The following is a 17,953-nucleotide window of genomic DNA, read 5'->3' on the forward strand; positions in this document are numbered from 1 at the left end:
TTCATATAAATGGTTGTTGTTATGTGGGCCTAAAGCAAGGATTGTCCATAAATGAGTTGCAACAAATCAAATCAAATGTGGCACATGCTTTGTAAACAACAGGTCTAGACTAACAGTGAAATGCATAATTACGGCCCTTCCCAACAATAGGGGGGGGGGTCAATGCTGAACACAGGAGGTCCGGGATCCAGTTGCAGAAGGAGGTGTTTAGTCCCAGGCACTTTAATTGGTGAGGACTGGCTCGTGGTAATGGCTGGAGCAAAATGAGTGGAATGGTATCAAATACATCAAACACATGGTTTCCACAGACCTGGCGCCCGGACAAATCAGTTAGGGAGGCGTTTGATTTCCATAGGCGGGCCTGTTTTTTTCACGGGACCTCCTATGCGTGCACGCGCTTGTGCATATTTTTTTAAATGGCTGGAATAGTAAAGACCAAAGTCATCTCCTGAGTTTCAAGTTTGGGGAAGCTTACAATTTATCCTACCATTTCTACCAATCTGCGTGCCAGTTATGATTACCTTTATATGCACGTTTTCGTGGAACAGTTTCATTGAAATAATAATGTTTCAGTTTCTCAAAATCATTGTCACGTGGTTAATCATACAAATCTGAACTTTAAAATGAAACTATGGTGAGAGCACTAGCCTCTGCCATATGGACACATTGATACACTGTGATCCATTGGCGGCTAAAGAAATGAGAGCATAGAAATGCTATAACCAATGCATCAGTCAGTTAAGAACAAATTCTTATTTTCAATGACAGCCTAGGAACAGTGGGTTAAGCTGCCTTGTTCAGGGGCAGAACAACAGATTTGTACCTTGTCAGCTCAGGGATTCGATCTTGCAACCTTTCGGTTACTAGTCCAACACGCTAACCACTAGACTACGCTGCCGCCCCACTAGACTACGCTGCCGTTTGTATAAAACATGTAGAAACTGTATTTATAATTATATTACTATATTTTAGGGTGACGATACTTCTATTACATAATTGCTAATTTACCACATGCCTTACTTTCATTTTTCTGAATAAGTAAAATCAGGATTATATCTCTACTGCAGCGTTTTCCCAAACTCAGTCCTGGGGACCCTAAGGGGTGCACGTTTTGGTTTTTGCCTTAGCAGTTCACAGCTGATTCAAATAATCAATGATGAGTTCATTATTTAAATCAGATGTGTAGTGCTAGGATAAAAAACAAAACGTGCACCCCTTAGGGTCCCCAGGACCGAGTTTGGGAAACACTGCTCTACTGCCATTCCTTCCAATCAGACTGGTTTGCATTTCTCCCTGAGCAATATGGCTGCCATTTTTTATCCCATTCTGGATCTTTGAAGGTTAATGACATATCCCCTCTAGTAATCTATTAGGATCTCTATGCCTAGATGTCACTGATACAAATAGACACACTCAATGTATGGAGTGTCATCTGGGCACTAATGTACTTTTCCGGTCTGTAGATCATCTCATCGTGTATTATGGTTGTGTGTGGTGACGCTATGATTGATGGCAGAACACTTACAAACAGCACACAGAGCAAAGGAGTACTTTATGACTATGAACCCTGAGGTTGCTATGATTGAGAACACTGAAAAAACAGAGAATGTGACATATGTATGGAGGTAGAGTGGGGACGAGAGAGGTAGCCGGCACTTTAGCTAGTTTCTTCATCTCTCACTTCCTGTTTTACACACACACACACACACACACACACACACACACACACACACACACACACACACACACACACACACACACACACACACACACACACACACACACACACACACACACACACACACTCTCAATTCAAAGGGGCTTTATTGGCATGGGAAACATGTTTACATTGGCAAAGCAAGTGAAATAAACTAAAAAACAAAACTAACAAGAAACATATTTCACAACATCAACAAAAAAAAATAGAAATTAACAGTAAGCATTGCACTCAAAAAGGTTTAAAAAATATTTTTAAAGATAAAAATAAATAAATTCAAGTGTTATATTATTAGCTATGTAAAGTGTTTTAACAATGTGCAAATATTTGTAGTACGAATATGGGAAGATAAATAAACAGATACGTATTGGTGGTATTTACAATGTTGTTTCTCTCTCTCTCTCTGTCTCTCTCTGAGGCTGTCTTTAATTCAGCTGCATCTGGGTCAGCCGGTTTGAACAGAGAGCAGAGCTCTGCTCCAGTGTGATTGGGAGAACACAGATGCAAACAACATCTTCTTTCCTCCATCACTCACTCTGTCTCCATCTCGCTCAAACTTTATCACTGTCCTTCGCTTTCACTTTCTGTCACTTTCTTCTCTTTTACTCTCCTTTTGATGATCTCTCCTTCTTTTCTTTATCTATCCCTCTCTTATGCTCTCTCACTACCTCTGTCTCACATTATTCAATCTACAATGCACAATCTACCTCATCAATAAAGTGGAGGCTGTTATGTGATAGACAAGGCCCTGGACAGGTAAACAGGGATTATTTACATGAAATCTATTTGAGTGTACAGTGGCTTGCGAAAGTATTCACCCCCTTTGGCATTTCTTCTATTTTGTTGCTTTATAACCTAGAATTAAAATAGATTTTGGGGGGGGTTGTATCATTTGATTAACGCAACATGCCCACTTTGAAGATGCAAATATTTTTTATTGTGAAGCAAAAAAGGAATAAGACAAAAAAAAACTGAAAACTTGAGCGTACATAACTATTCACCCCCCAAAGTCGATACTTTGTAGAGCCACCTTTTGCAGAAATTGCAGCTGCAAGTCTCTTGAGCTAAGTCGCTAAGTCTCTATAAGCTTGGCACATCTAGCCACTGGGATTTTTACCAATTCTTCAAGGCAAAACTGCTCCAGCTCCTTCAAGTTGGATGGCTTCCGCTGGTGTACAGCAATCTTTAAGTCATACCACAGATTCTCAATTGCATTGCGGTCTGGGCTTTGACTAGACCATTCCAAGACATTTAAATGTTTCCCCTTAAACCACTCGAGTGTTGCTTTAGCAGTATGCTTAGGGTCATTGTCCTGCTGGAAGGTGAACCTCCGTCCCAGTCTCAAATGTCTGGAAGACTGAAACAGGTTTCCCTCAAGAATTTCCCTGCATTTAGCACCAACCACCAGTCCTTCAATTCTGACAAGTTTCCCAGTCCCTGCCGATGAAAAACATCCCACAGCACTGTAGGGATGGTGTTCTCGGGGTGACGAGATGTGTTGGGTTTGCGCCAGACATATCGTTTTCCTGGATGGCCAAAAAGCTAGATTTTAGTCTCATCTGACCACCTTCCATTTGTTTGGGGAGTCTCCCACATGCCTTTTGGCAAACACCAAACGTGTATGCTTATTTTTTTCTTTAAGCAATGGATTTTTTCCGGCCACTCTTCCGTAAAGCCCAGCTCTGTGGAGTGTACGGCTTAAAGCGGTCCTATGGACAGATACTCCTATGTCCACTGTGGAGCTTTTCAGCTCATTTAGGGTTATCTTTGGTCTCTTTGTTGCCTCTCTGATTAATGCCCTCCTTGCCTGGTCTGTGAGTTTTGAGGTGCAGCCCGCTCTTGGCAGGTTTGTTATGGTGCAATATTCGTTACATTTTTTTATAATCGATTTAATGGTGCTCCGTGGGATGTTCAAAGTTTCAAATATTTTTTATAACCCAACCCTGATCTGTACTTCTCCGCAACTTTGTCCTTGACCTGTTTGGAGAGCTCCTTGGTCTTCATGGAGTCGCTTGCTTGGTGATGCCCCTTGCTTAGTGGTGTTGCAGACTCTGGGGCCTTTCAGAACAGATGTGTGTATACTCAGATTATGTGACACTTAGATTGCACACAGGTGGACTTTATTAACTAATTATGTGACTTCTGAAGGTAATTGGTTGCACCAGATCTTATTTAGGGGCGTCATAGCGAAGAGGGTGAATATATATAGATGCACGCACCACTTTTCCGTATTTTATTTTTTCAAATTTTTTGAAACATAATTTTTTCCATTTCACTTCACCAATTTGGACTATTTTGTGTCTGTCCATTACATGAAATCCAAAATAAAAATCCATTTAAATTACAGGTTATAATGCAACAAAATAGGAAAACAGTCAAGGGGGATGAATACTTTTGCAAGGCACTGTACCTACCTGGTGGGATTTGTTGAACAGGAGACAAGGACAGACCGGGGTAAAGTTGTCCCCTAGAGATGCTGATCTAGGTTTAAGATTTAGCATTTTCTCCATTCCGTAATGGTTAAGGTTTAGGACTGGGGAAGGTAAGCTAATTTTAGAGAGAGCACTCTACTGTCACTTTTGAATCAACTCTCCCAGTGCAGCTAGAGGTTCCCACCACCATGCTTTATATACTGATATAACAACCAGTGATAAGAACAACACCTTTATCTCCTCCACCAAAGAAGAGAGCAGCCTTTGCCGTATACACACACTTGCACGCCCACACACATACATACACACACTATCTCTCTTCTATCAAATAGATATTACACACATACCCCCATCCCCAAAACAACAAAATATAATAATTGTCTATTCTCTTTGAAACATGTTAGAGGGAAGGATGTGGGCTTGGGTCTGAACAAGTTAGTGTGCTGTATCTGCCTTTCTGTCAGAAAAAAGCTGGCCCTCTGATACAGTATAGCCTCTGGCCCACTAACAAAGACAGCGGCTAGCAAGAATAGCTGTAGAAACATCTCAAATTAGCAACTCACTTTAGCGTTAACTTCTTTTAGGTATTTTCTAAACAGCTTTTCACTTCTTTGTTTCTCCAGTTGTCAGGTTGACCACCCACCATTTACACACTCATTTGTGGTGCCAAATTCAAAAATGAAAGTTAATTATTGTTGCTAGGCTACCAGTTACAGTGCTTTTATCCAGATGGAATACAAAAATTATAGCTAGTGTCTGGAAGAATGATATAGATGTAATATTTGTCAAATTATTGAGCATGTGCTGTGCATGTGCTGTCCTTATTTTCAGCATATCAAGATCCGGGTATGGACCTCAGCCAAGACAAGTATATCTGAAATGAATATAGCTTCATATCTGGAATGGGCTGAGAAAACACAGATGTGATGTATACAGTCAATTTTTGTCAACATGATGAGAGAAATAGGATGTCCCATATTTTAGGATATTGAATGAGTCTATATCTGGCCATAGGAAATGTCCATCCATGTGTGATATGCGGAGTAATCCCAATATCATATACAGTATGTCTAGAAGACACATCTGGATTCAGAATTTGTCAGGATATGGTGCATATCCACAAAACTCCAAATATACAATGGAAATGCTCTGTATTCTCTAGAATATCAAAAATGTGTCATGTAAACATATCCCCTGATATGGGCCCTTTTTGCCCAGTGTATGGTCTCTGGCACAGCCCACACTCTGCGATTTATAAAAGCCAGGGTCAGGGTAACTTTGCTAATCGCTATGGAGCACAGCACAGCTAACAGTAGCTATGACAAGGCGGAGGAACATCCACTCTCCTCCTCACTCTTCTGCAACGGAATTGAATGATCAAATATGAATATAGCGTTAGGCGGTAATACTGGAGTTTTACCGGTAAAGCTAGAGGCTAGCTAACCTACTCATTGGACCGGTAACTATTAGCAACTGTGGATAATTGGTTCCAAAGTTGTTTCAAGCATCAGAGTACCTGTAACTATGCAGGCTAGCTACCATTCATATTTTTTCCCTGATTATCTAAAGAGTAAAGGTTAGGTAGTTACTGTAGCTAATGTACTAAACATTTTTCTAGCTTGTTAGCTGGCTAGCTACCCGGCTAGCTAACTAAACAACAGCTGGAACGACCTATCTGTAATGTTTACAAGTATCCCCGCTAGCTAGTTACTAGACGACCAATATAGCTTTTTGTTATGGACTCTAGCTAGAATATAGATCAATACTTTTATAGCAATATAGCTAGCTACTACAATAGTCCAACTCTTTGCACATTGTTTTGTTTGCACGTTTTGACATTGTTTGGCAGCATTTTGTATCACATTGGCCAGCAAGCACATTCCCTTTGACAGCTAGGTTTATTACTGTAGAGACACCTTGAAGTTTTGGAGACACTGAGCTATATATTAACTTCCTTCATATGGATTTACTTCACTGCACAGTTAACTATGCTAGCTTTAGCTAGCTAGCCAGCCAAATGTGTATAGTTAGCGAGCAACTGCTACTTGCTAGCTAGCTAGCTACACTCTTGCAGTAGCGCCGCCGTGCACAATGTGTCTTCAGAAACAATGAAGTGTTCCAGTTGTGTTGGCATTTCACGTAACGTAAACTCGTACATCGCCTTGGTCCGTAATGTGTCATTACATACCTATTTGAAGGTTTGTGTCGAATTTGAATTGGGTTTTTAGGCGGTGCTAAAGTGATCTTAGAAGTAAACAGCGGCTTTTATAATGATGATCGCATGCAATGATGACGAAGAAAATTACTAGATATCCCCCCTTACCCCGTCACTGTCCATTTCTTGTTTTTAAACGATGAGAGAGAAGTGCTACACCTGGTGGAGAGAAATTGTAAGACAGAAATAGTTGCTTTATGCGTGCTGTACATTACGACATGACACGTCAAGATGTAACGGAGGGTCAGTTTTTTCAACTTTTCTCCAATAATATAGAGCCATTACCATGTCGATCAACGCTTGAATAGAAACCTAGTTCACACCCCCGATTTTGAAGTCAACACTGTCGCTACAGTCTCATTCGTTTTCATTTTAGCCTCATTTGAATGTCGCGGTTCAGCACATTTGTACAGAATGGGGTGAGTTTACATTTCACTTAACCCACTCATCAGAATAATCTAGCTATTTTCTTTCTACCCGTTTCACTGGCGTCAGCCCTTCCAACATCTCCCAACAGTCTAAATGCATTGCAGACCGCAGCCACAGTAGCAACAGATTGTAAACAGGAAGTAATGAGCCCACATGTGTTCTCTAACATGTTTGTAGAGAACAGCCCTATAACTGACCCCTACGTCAGAAAAAGTTACACGTCATTGACATGGATTTCCAAAGTTTCCACTTCAGATTTCCCACGTCATGACTTAAATCAAGTTTTAAGTTCACATGCACAAGTACAGTGAAATGCCTTTCTTGCAAAATGCCTTTCTTGTAATAATCATTAACAATGTATTACTAGAAAAAAAACTGAAGAAATAAGAATAGGAAATGTGAAATACACAATAAAGTAAGTAAGCATGCTATATACAGAAAATATTTTAAAAAGTCAGTTCCAATACCATATTTACATGTGCAGGGACTCTGGAGTGATGGAGGTAGATACGTATAGGGTTACGGGGACTAGGCAACAGAATATAAGACAAACAGAGTAGCAGCAGCTTGTATGTGAGTGGGTGTGTAGAGTGATTGCTTTATTTAGAATTCAAGGCACACTTAACCAGCATAGCTAACACAGCCTTCTGCAGCGATACGCTATCCCATCTGATTTGCGCTTAGTGGGACTATCATTTTTTTTCCAACGTGACAATGACCTAAAACATACTTCCAGGCTGTGTAAGGACTGTTTAACCAAGAAGGAGGGTGATGGAGTGTTGCATCAGATGACCTGGCCTCCATGTGTTATTTCAAAGTTTTGATGTCTTCACTATTATTCTACAATGTAGAAAATAGTCAAAATAAAGGAAAACCATTGACTGAGTAGTTGTGACCAAACTTTTGACTGGTACTGTACATTAACAGTGGCTTGCAAAAGTATTCATCCCACTTGGCGATTTTCCTATTTTGTTGCCTTACAGCCTGTAATTTAAATTTATTTTTATTTGGAGTTCATGTAATGGACATACTCAAAAAAGTCCAAATTGGTGAAGTGAAATGAAAAAAAATGACTTGTTTAAAAAAAGATATATATATATATATAGATGGAAAAGTGGTGCGTGCATATGTATTCACCCCCTTTGCTATGAAGCCCCTAAATAAGATCTGGTGCAACCAATTACCTTCAGAAGTCACTTAAATAGTTAAATAAAGTTTACCTGTGTGCAATCTAAGTGTCACATGATCTGTCACATGATCTCCGTATACAGTTGAAGTCGGAAGTTTACATACACCTTAGCCAAATACATTTAAACTCAGTTTTTCACAATTCCTGACATTTAATCCTAGTAAAAATTCCCTGTTTAAGGTCAGTTAGGATCACCACTTTATTTTAAGATTGTGAAATGTCAGAATAATAGTAGAGAGAATTATTTATTTCAGCTTTTATTTCTTTCATCACATTCCCAGTGGGTCAGAAGTTTACATACACACAATTATTTGGTAGCATTGCCTTTAAATTGTTTAACTTGTGTCAAACGTTTTGAGTAGCCTTCCACAAGCTTCCAACAATAAGTTGGGTGAATATTGGCCCATTCCTCCTGACAGAGCTGGTGTAACTGAATCAGGTTTGTAGGTCTCCTTGCTCGCACATGCTTTTTCAGTTCTGCCCACAAATTTCAGGGCTTTGTGATGGCCACTCCAATACCTTGACTTTGTTGTCCTTAAGCCATTTTGCCACAACTTTGGAAATATGCTTGGGGTCATTGTCCATTTGGAAGAGCCATTAGCGACCAAGCTTTAACTTCCTGACTGATGTCTTGAGATGTTGTTTCAATATATCCACGTCATTTTCCTACCTGATGATACCATCTATTTTGTGAAGTGCACCTGTCCCTCCTGCAGCAATGCACCCCCACAACATGATGCTGCCACCCCTGTGCTATAATGGATGGGATGGTGTACTTCGGCTTGCAAGCCTCCCCCTTTTTCCTCTAAACATAACGATGGTCATTATGGCCAAACAGTTCTATATTTGTTTCATCAGACCAGAGGACATTTCTCCAAAATGCACGATCTTTGTCCCCATGTGCAGTTGCAAATCGTAGTCTGGCTTTTTATGGCGGTTTTAGAGCAGTGGCTTCTTCCTTCCTGAGCGGCCTTTCAGGTTATGTCAATATAGGACTCATTTTACAGTGGATATAGATACTTTTGTACCTGTTTCCTCCAGCATCTTCACAAGGTCCTATGCTGTTGTTTTGGGATTGATTTGCACTTTTTGAATCAAAGTATGTTCTTCTCTAGGAGACAGAACGCGTCTCCTTCCTGAGCGGTTTAACAGCTGCGTAGTCCCATGGTGTTTATACTTGCGTACTATTGTTTGTATAGATGAATGTGGTACCTTCAGGCATTTGGAAATTGCACCAAGGGTGAACCAGACTTGTGGAGGTCTATAATTTTTTTTCTGAGTTCTTGGCTGATTTCTTTTGATTTTCCCATGATGTCAAGCAAAGAGTCACGGAGTTTGAAGGTAGGCCTTGAAATACATTCACAGGTACACCTCCAATTGACTCAAATGAGGTCATTTAGCCTATCAAAAGCTAATTGTCAACTTAGTGTATGTAAATTTCTGAGCCACTGGAATTGTGATATAGTGAATTATAAGTTAAATGGTCTGTCTGTAAACAATTGTTGGAAAAATGACTTGTGTCATGCACAAAGTAGATGTCCTTACCGACTTGCCAAAACTATAGCTTGTTAACCGTAAATTTGTAGAGTGGTTGAAAAACGAATTTTATTGACTCCAACCTAAGTGTATGTAAACTTCCAACTTCAACTGTATATACATCTGTTCTGAAAGGCCCCAGAGTCTGCAAGGGGCACCACTAAGCAAGCGGCACCATGAGGACCAAGAAGCTCTCCAAACAGGTCAGGGACAAAGTTGTGGAGAAGTACAGATCAGGGATGAGTTATAAAATAATATCCGAAACTTTGAATATCCCACAGAGCACCATTAAATCCATTATTAAAACATGGAAAGAATATGGCACCACAACAAACCTGCCAAGAGAGGGCCACCCACTAAAACTCACAGACCAGGCAAGGACGGCATTAATCATCAGAGAGGCAACAAAGAGACCAAAGATAACCCTGAAAGAGCTGCAAAGCTCCACAGCGGAGACAGTAGTATCTGTCAATAGGACCACTTTAAGCTGTATACACTCCACAGAGCTGGGCTTTACTGAAGTGTGGCCGGAAAAAAAGCCATTGCTTAAAGAAAAAAATAAGCAAACATGTGGGAGACTCCCCAAACAAATGGAAGGTGGTTAGATGAGACTAAAATTTTGCTTTTTGGCCATCCAGGAAAACGATATGTCTGGCACAAACCCAACACCTCTCATCACCCCGAGACACCATCCCCACAATGAATCGTGGTGGTGGCAGCATCATGCTGTGGGGATGTTTTTCATCGGCAGGGACTGGGAAACTTGTCAGAATTGAAAGACTGATGGTTGGTGTTAACCTGTCTAGGATGAGGGTGCCGCTAGCGGCACTCCCCCCCCACCCCCACTGAAAAACCAGTGCCGCGAAATTCAATTTTTTTTTTTTTTTTAAATATTTAACTTTCACACATTAAAGTCCAATACAGCTAATGAAAGACACAGATCTTGTGAATCCAGCCAACATGTCCGATTTTTAAAATGTTTTACAGGGAAGACACAATATGTAAAGATGTACATCTATTACCTAAAAACACATTAGCATAATCCACCATCTTTTATTTGTCCACCAACACCAGTAGCTATCACCAATTCGGCTAAACTAAGATATTTATAGCCCCTAACCAAGAAAAAAACTCATCAGATGACAGTCTGATAACATATTTATGGTATGGGATAGGTTTTGTTAGAAAAATGTGCATATTTCAGGTAGATGGCATAGGTTACAATTGCACCCACCGTCACAAATGGACTAGAAAAACATAGAGCAACGTGTTTACCTACTTACTAATCATCAAACATTTCGTAAAAATACACAGCATACACTAATCGAAAGACACAGATCCTGTGAATACAGACAATATTTCAGATTTTCTAAGTGTCTTACAGCGAAAACACAATAAATCGTTATATTAGCATAGCACATAGCACATAGCAGCCCAGCATTGATTCTAGCCAAAGTGAGCGATAACGTCAACATCACCAAAATATATTAATTTTTTCACTAACCTTCTCAGAATTCTTCAGATGACACTCCTGTAACATCATATTACACAATCCATATAGAGTTTGATCGAAAATGTTTATATTTAGCCACCAAAATCATGGTTTGACAATGTGAAATGTAGCCCAGCTGGTGAGAAAATGTCCGTGCGCCATATTAGACAGTGATCTACTCTTATACATAAATACTCATAAACGTGACTAAAAAATATAGGGTGGACAGGGATTGATAGACAATTTAATTCTTAATACAATCGCGGAATTACATTTTTAAAATTATCCTTACTTTTCAATACAGTTTGCGCCAAGCGAAGCTACGTCAAAAAACATGGCGTCCTAAGCCACTAACATTTTTCGACAGAAACACGATTTATCATAATAAAAATGTCCTACTTTGAGCTGTTCTTCCATCAGTATCTTGGGCAAAGGATCCTTTCTTGGGTCTAATCGTCTTTTGGTGGAAAGCTGTCCTCTTGCCATGTGGAAATGCCAACTGCGTTCGGGATGAACTGGAAGCGTGCCCGGCAATTCACAGCGTTTCAGAAATAAATGTCCCAAAATCGCACTAAACGGATATAAATTGCTATAAAACGCTTTAAATTAACTACCTTATGATGTTTTTAACTCCCATAACGAGTAGAAACATGACCAGAGTAATATTACTCCCTCCACTAATGCTTGGAACAAGTGCGGGTCGATGTCCTCCAGGCGCATTACGCAGCAAGAAAAGAGTTCCTAGCTACAGGGTTTTTTAATTTGTAGTGCCTGTGAACGCGCAATCGACCCCATTCAAATCGTCATCACGTAAAAGCATCCAGGGGAAGACGTAAGCAGTGTCCATATACTCATAGCAATAACTGCGGCCTTTTAACTGACTCCAGATCAGGGGCCAAAATTTCTGAAATCTGACTCCATGTCAGGGAAATTGCTGTAGAATGACTTCTGTTCCACTTAGAGACAAAATTTCAACTCCTATAGAAACTATAGACTGTTTTCTATCCAATAATAATAATAATATGCATATTGTACAATCAAGAATTTTGTGGGAAGCCGTTTCAAAAATTACACGATTAGCATAAATAGTGACAACAGCGCCCCCATCCTCAACAGGTTAAATGCAGGGAAATTCTTGAGGGAAACCTGTTTCAGTCTTCCAGACATTTGAGACTGGGACAAAGGTTTACCTTCCAGCAGGACAATGACCCTAAGCATACTGCTAAAGCAACACTCGAGTGGTTTAAGGGGCAATATTTAAATGTCTTGGAATGGTCTAGTCCAAGCCCAGACAATGCAATTGAGAGCAGTTTTGCCAAGAAGAATGGACAATAATCCCTGTGGCTAGATGTGCCAAGTTTATAGAGACATACTCCAAGTGACTTGCAGCTGTAATTTCTGCAAAAGGTGGCTCTACAAAGTATTGACTTTGGGGGGGGGGGGGGGGGGGGGGGTTGAATAGTTATGCACGCTTTTTTTTGGCTTATTTCTTGTTTGCCCCACAATAAAAAATATTTTGTATCTTCAAAGTGGGCATGTTGTGTAAATCAAATGATACAACCTCCAAAAAAATCTATTTTAATTCCAGGTTGTAAGGCAACAAAATAGGAAAAATGCCAAGGGGTTGAATACTTTTTTCTTTATTTGGAAAACGTGTACTCATCAGACCAAAGGACAGATTTCCAGCATTCTAATGTCCATTGCTCATGTTTCTTGGCTCAAGCAAGTCTCTTCTTCTTATTGGTGTCCTTTAGTAGTGGTTTCTTTGCAGCAATTCGAGCAAGAAGGCCTGATTCAAGCAGTCTCCTCTGAACAGTTGATGTTGAGAAGTGTCTGATACTTGAACTCTGTGAAGCATTTATTTGGGCTGCAATTTCTGAGGCTGGTAACTCTAATGAACTTATCCTCCGCAGCAGAGGTTACACTGGGTCTTCCTTTCTTTTGGCGGTCCTCAAGACAGCCAGTTTCATCATAGCCCTTGATGGTTTTTGCGACTGCATTTGAAGAATCTTTGAAAGTTTTTTAAATATTCCATATTGACTGACCATGTCTTAATGTAATGATGGATTGTTGTTTCTCTTTGCTTATGTGAGCTGTTCTTGCCATAATATGGACTTGGTCTTTTACCAAATAGGGCTATCTTGTGTAAACCAACCCTACCTTGTCACAACAAAGCTGATTGGCTCAAATGCATTAAGAAGGAAAGAAATTCCACAAATTTGCTTTTCACAAGGCACTATGATAATTGTTAATTGAAATGCATTCCAGGTGACTATCTCATGAAGCCGGGTTGAGAGAATGCCAAGACTGTGCAATGCTGTCATCAAGGCAAAGGGTAGCTACTTTGAAGAATCACATATAAAATATTTTTGGATTTGTTTAACACTTTTTTGGTTATTACATATATCCATATGTGTTATTTCATAGTTTAGATTTCTTCACTATTATTCTATAATGTAGAAAATCGTAAAAATAAAGACATACCCTGCAATGAGTAGGTGTGTCCAAACTTTTGACTGGTACTGTTTTTGCATATTATGATGGACTGTGTGTTTGTATGTTGGAGTGACAGTTGGAGTGTGCATAGAGACAGTGCAAAGATTGAAATATAAGGTCATTAAAGATATGTGCAGCTATTTATCAGTCGTATTGCTTGAGGATAGAAGCTGTTCAAGAGCCTGTTGGTGTCAGACTTGATTCACCGGTACCTCTTGCCGTGCGGCAGCAGTGAAAATAGTCTGTGGCTTGGGTGGTTGGAGTCTTTGACGATTTTCTGGGCCTTCTTTTCACACCGCCTGATATAGAGGTCCTGGATGGCAGGGAACTTGGCCCCAGTGATGTACTGGGTTGTCCACACAACCCTCTTTAGTGCCATGTGATTGAGAGCAGTGCTATTTCCATACCAAGTAGTGATACAGCCAGTCAATATGCTCTCAATGGTACAGCTGTTGAACCGTTTGAGGATTTGAGGGCCCATGCCAAACTTTTTCAACCTCCTGAGGGGGAAGAGACACTTCTTCCCGACTGTGCATGTGTGTTTGGAACATTTTAAGTCTTTAATGATTTGGAGACAGAGGAACTTGAAGTTTCCTGTAGTCCACAATCAGCTCCTTGGACAGCTCCTTGACCTTGCTGACGTTGAGGGAGAGGTTGTTGCTCTGGCACCACACTTTCAGGTCACTGACCTCCTGCTTGTAGGCTGACTCACCGTCGTGTCGTCAGCGAATGGTGTTGGAGTCGTGCGTGGCCACACATTTGTGGGTGAACAAGGAGTTCAGAAGGGGACTAAGGACACACCCCTGTGGGGCTCATGTGTTAAGGGTCAGCGTGGCGTAGGTGATGTTGCCTACCCTCACCACTTGGGGTCAGCCCGTCAGGATCCAGTTACAGAGGGAGGTGTTCAGACCCAGAGTCCTATGCTTGGTAACGAGCTTGGAGGGGACAATGGTGTTGAACACTGAGCTGTAATCAATGAACAACATTCTCACATAGTATTCCTCTTATCTAGGTAGGTGAGGGAGTGTGGAGAGTAATTGAGATGGCGTCGTCTTTGGATCTGTTGGGGCAGTATGCAAATTGGAGTGGGTTTAGGGTGGCTGGGATGGTGGAGTTAATGTGTGCCATAACCAGCCTCTCAAAGCACTTAATGATTACAGAAGTGAGTGCTACATGGTGGTAGTCATTGTGGCATGAAGCCTTAAATTTCTTAGGAACAGGAATGATTGTGGTCATCTGAGAAAAAAAACTTCAGACTGAGACAAGGAGAGATTGAAAATTATTTTGAGCTGTTCTGCGCATGCTCTGAGAACGCGTCCTGGAATACTGTCGGGGCCCACAGCCTTGCAGGTGTTGGTCTGAGCGAGATCACCCAATCCTGTGGGTCGGTGACGGGCCTCACACCCGGCTCGATGTTGTTGTTGTCAAAGCGTGCATAAAATGCATTGAGTACGTTTGGTAGAGAGCCATCGTTGGCAAATCACGGTTGGGTCTTCCTTTGTCGTCCGTAATGGACTGTAGCCCCTGCCACATGCGGCGGGCATCGGAGCTTCTGTAATATGATTCCACCTTATTCCTATATTGTTATTTTTCTCGTTTGATGATTCTGCGAAGGGCAAAGCGGGCCTTCTTGTACTTATTCCTGTCTGTGGCCGTAGCATCAGGGTTGTCTACGATAGCTCTGTGTGCGGTAGCCCTGTTCTTCAGTTTAGCGCCAACCTTGGTGTTAATCCAGGGCTTTTGATTGGGGAAGCAGCGAACCCTCACCAACGTCTTCGATGCATTTTCTAATGAAGCCGGTGATGGAGGTGGTTAGCTCGGCAATGTTGTCGACGGAGTCTCTAAACATATTCCCACTAGCAAAGCAGTCCTGTAGCATAACTTCTGATTATGGTGACCATTTTGTCAACAGAGCGAATCGCGGGTACTTCCTGTTTAAGTTTCTGCTTGTAAACAGGGAGCAAGAGTAAGGAGTCATGATCTGATTTGCCGAATGGCGGACGAGGGAGGGCCTTGTATGCTTGCTTGTGGGTAGAATAGCAGTGGTCTAGGACTTTATCACCCCTAGGGGCATTGGAGGTGTTGATGGAAGTTGGGCATCACGTGTCTTAGTGACGCCGAATCACGATAATAGCTGAAAACTCCCTCGGGAGGTAGAAGGGTAGGCATTTGACAATCAGGTATTCCAAGATGGGTGAACAGTAGGTCGACACTTCCACCACGCTGGAATTAGCACACCAGTTGGAGTTGATGAAGAGGCAAACACCTCCCCCCATCGATTTCCCTGACTCAACTGTCCTGTCCACCCGGTGAATGAAGAATCCATCGAGTTGGATAGCCATGGGGGTTATATTTTCCAAGAGCCATGTTTCTGAAAAGCAAAGAATATTGCAGTTCCGAGAATCCCTCTTGGTAATCTGCAATTGGAGGTCATCCATTTTATTATCATGGGATTGTACATTAGCCAGTAGAATGGAGGGAATCAGTGTTGTTATACAGCAGGCTTGTATAGGTCTAAAAAAGGCATAAAATGGCCACTTTCATCATGATTTGTAAGATAAAAAAGGCATGTCAGACATCCTTCCTCCCAATTAAGTTTCTATGTGAGAATTGCCAGAACAAACTGAGATACCTAAAATATTTTCGCCCAGTGCCCTCCCCTTCTCTTTCCTTTCTCACAGATGCACACTCACATACACAAATGTACACACACACACACACGCAGACGCACACACACACACAGACACACACAGTCTGTTGAGTCTATTCATGTTCTGCAGTACAGTATTAGCTCTGGCTGTGATTAAACACTGAACTATTCTGCTCCCAGCTCCCCAAATACACCGTGCCTAATTCATCATCCCCACCCAGATTTAGACTTTACATGTATTCTGGGAACCCATAGGACCTGGAAAAGAATAGAGGGAGGACAGGAGGAGAAATGGATAGGAGGTGGGGGATAGCGTTCTGTAGCTGAAGACTTACAGTGCATTTGTAACGTATTCAGACCCCTTGACTTTTGAAATATTTTGTTACATTACAGCCTTATTCTAAAATTGATAAAACATATTTTTCTCATCAATCTACACACAATTCCCCATAATGACAAAGCGATAACAGGTTTTTAGATATTTTTACAAATAAAAAACAGTATTCGGAACCCTTTGCTAAGGGACTTGAAATTGAGTTCAGGGGAATCCTGTTTCCACTGATCATCCTTGAGATGTTTCTACAACTTGATTGGCGTCCACCTGTGATAAATTCAGTTGATTGAACATTATTTGGAAAGGCACACACCTGTTGACAGTGCATGTCAGAGCAAAGAACAAGCCATGAGGTCGAAGGAATTGTCCGTAAAGCTCCGAGACAGGATTGTGTTGAGGCTCAGATCTGGAGAAAACATTTCTGCAGCATTGAAGGTTCCCAAGAACACAGTGGCCTTCATCATTCTTAAATGGAAGAAGTTTGAAACCCCCAAGACTCTTCCTAGAGCTGGCCGCCCAGCCAAACAGAGCAATCGGGCGAGAAGGGCCTTGGTCAGGGAGGTGACCAAGAACCCGATGGTCACTCTGGCAGAGCTCCAGAGTTCCTCTGTGGAGATGGGAGAACCTTCCAGAAGGACAACCATCTCTGCAGCACTCCACCAATCAGGCCTTTATGGTAGAGTGGCCAGACGGAAGCCACTCCTCAGTAAAAAGCACATGACAGCCCACTTAGAGTTTGCAAAAGGCACCTAATGGACTCTCAGACCATGAGAAACAAGATTTGTGGTCTGGTGAAACCAAGATTGAACTCTTTGGCACTAAAAGCCAAGCATCACTTCTGGAGGAAACCTGGCACCATCCCTACGGTGAAGCATGGTGGTGACAACATCATGCTGTGGGGATGTTTGTCAGCGGCAGGGATTGGGAGACTAGTTAGGATTGAGGGAAAGCTGAGCGGAGCAAAGTACAGAGAGATCCTTGATAAAAACCTACTCCAGAGTGCTCAGAACCTCAGACTGGGGGCCAATGTTCACCTTCCAACAGGACAACGACTCTGAGCACACAGCCAAGACAACGCAGGAGGGGCTATAGGACAAGTCTCTGAATGTCTTTGAGTGGCCCAGCCGAAGCCTGGACTTGAACCCGATCGAACATCTTTGGGGAGACCTGAAAATAGCTGTGCAGTGATGTTCCCATCCTACTTGACAGAGCTTGAAAGGATCTGCAGAGAAGAATGAGAGAAACTCTCAGAATACAGGTGTGCAAAGCTAGTAGTGTCATACCCAACAAGACTCAAGGCTGTAATCGCTGCCAAAGGTGATTCAACAAAGTACTGAGTAAAGGGTCTGAATACTTATGTAAATGTTAGATTTCATTTTTTGTATTTTTTATATATTTGCACACATTTCTAAAAACCTGTTTTTGCTTTGTCATTATGGGGTATTGTGTGTAGATTGATGAGG

The 17,953-nt window shown here is 41.5% G+C and overlaps 1 protein-coding gene across 1 annotated transcript in view; it reads left to right on the forward strand.

Moving 5' to 3' along the window:
- Positions 1-17,953, forward strand: part of LOC129850698 (sodium/potassium/calcium exchanger 3-like) — a 149,458-nt gene that overhangs the window by 408 nt on the left and 131,097 nt on the right. The gene's annotated exons all lie outside the window — the stretch shown is intronic.

Source organism: Salvelinus fontinalis, chromosome 1, assembly GCF_029448725.1.
Source record: "Salvelinus fontinalis isolate EN_2023a chromosome 1, ASM2944872v1, whole genome shotgun sequence".
Classification (NCBI taxonomy): domain Eukaryota; kingdom Metazoa; phylum Chordata; class Actinopteri; order Salmoniformes; family Salmonidae; genus Salvelinus; species Salvelinus fontinalis.